The sequence below is a fragment of the Petaurus breviceps genome, unplaced genomic scaffold, assembly GCF_028583685.1.
Source record: "Petaurus breviceps papuanus isolate PSGF00001 unplaced genomic scaffold, PetGlider_PUasm1.0 207, whole genome shotgun sequence".
Lineage (NCBI taxonomy): Eukaryota > Metazoa > Chordata > Mammalia > Diprotodontia > Petauridae > Petaurus > Petaurus breviceps.
The window spans coordinates 959,633-961,806 of NW_027185850.1; positions in this window are offsets into that span (position 1 = coordinate 959,633).

A 2,174-nucleotide genomic window follows, 5' to 3' on the forward strand; every position below is an offset into this window, starting at 1 on the left:
CTCTCTCTCTCTCTCTCTCTCTCTCTCTCTCTCTCTCTCTCTCTCTCTCTCTCTCTCTCTCTTTCTCTGTCTCCCTCTCTCTCTGTCTCTGACTCTGTCTGTCTCTGTCTCTCTCTTTTTAATCTATCACCTCTCTCCCTTTCCCTCTCTCTTAATAATTAAGGAAGGTGTTTAAGTACATTGTGTTCATTTTTATATGCTTGTTACACATATATACATGTATGCATATGCAGTCACATATGCGTTCTCATATGTTATTAAAGTTTAAAACTGAGCTAAGACTTTTGGGACAACCTGAAAAATGCATATATATGAATGAATGCATGTGCATATCCAAATTCTTTAATATATTAATATATATGAATATATGTAAAATAATTCATACATGCATATGTATACATATATGCATGTGTGCATGTATATGTGTATGTAGATTAGTAGATGTATATGTATGTGAATCTAAGAGAGAGGAGTAGGGGTTATCCTGAACCCCTGTGGAATCCAAATAGAGGATGCTAGTTTCCTAGAGCCACGCACTGTTTCTATCTTAGGCTCCCCTCCCCCCATGCCAATGGAGTTAGTCCTGTGTCCAGCACACTTATTTCTGCCTGACTTATGATTTCTTCGGTATAGGCAGCTCCTTACAGTGATGATTAGTAATGGGACTTTAACTTAGAGTCTTAGACTCACCTGGGGTAATGAGGGGCTCTTCATTATGCCCATCATTATTTATTTCATGCTTTAAGATTTTCAAAGCAAACTGTTGCATGGATTATCTGTTTCTTACAACAAGCTATTTTATAGATGGGAAAAATGAATCAGAAGGGGATTAAGTTCTGTGCCCAGGCTCACATACCTCATCAAAATGTTTACGTTTTGAACTCTGAGCTCTTCCTACCCCCAAGTGTAGTACTTTAACCACTGTACCCACAGTCAGGCCCATGTTTCATTCCAGGGCTGTCTACCTTGAGGCTCACTGTGTCTCTAGCATGCTAAGGGACTGGGCTCCCTCTTGGGCATCTAATCAACATTGGTGTGCTAATAGCATCCTGCTTGTTGAATTCAAAGTGAACACTTTGAGAGGGTTTCTCTGGGGGCAAATGGGAAATTGACATGTCACCAAAGGAACACGAGGACGTGGGTCAGGTGACATTCTGCTCCTTACTTGGCAACATCTTCAGTTTCCTACTGGGTTTATTTGTTTTCAAAGGAAAACCTCGTTTCACTCCAGATCTGGAAGCAAGCCTGTAGTGGACCCATGTGTGATCCTCTTGCTGCTGCAAACCTCATAGTAATTAAAGAAGGTAATTAAGTAGGTTGTAGCCATTTTTCATATAATGTTGTTGCCGGGTTGGATAATGGTCAGAACACTAGAGACCCCACAGAGCAGCAATTTTCTTCCCCTTCCCTAATAAAGGGAATTTGTAGTTCTATACCTCACTTTTTAAAATTTTTATTTTTCCCTTTCTCCTTTTTAATTTGGTCATAGCAATCTTAACCTCATCTTGGTAATTGCTAAACATTGAAAGAACAGAAATTCATTTTTTGCTCTGCAAAACCCAACATACATAGATTTGCATTATTAAATTACATTATTTATTCAATCAGACATCAAGCATTTATCACCCACCATATGCCATTCAGTATGCTAGGTGCTGGAGACTGGATTTAGAGAAATAATGACTTTTGGCTTCCTCCTAACCCCTCCTTACATCTTTTAAAATATATACATTTTTAATCCTCAATTTCTCCCCTGCAACTCACTGAGTCCCTGAATTGGAAGCGTATTGAAATGCATGGTCTTTTATTAGATTGAAAACTCCTTATGGTTGGAGATTAGTTTGCTTCCTTGATAACAAGTCCTAGAATTGGCTGTTGTTCTGGGCACAGAGTATGTGATTAATAAATACTTATGGATTTCGAATGATCAACTTGATTGTTAACTTCTTTTTTTTATAATGTATGTGGATTTGTGTGTGTTCAATGAATGGATGATATTTAAAAAAAAAATCTTTCCAAAGAGGGTACTAATTCTCATTTCTTTCTTTCTTTCTTTCTTTCTTTCTTTCTTTCTTTCTTTCTTTCTTTCTTTCTTTCTTTCTTTCTTTCTTTCTTTCTTTCTTTCTTTCTTTCTTTCTTTCTCTCTCTCTCTCTCTCTCTCTCTCTCTCTCTCT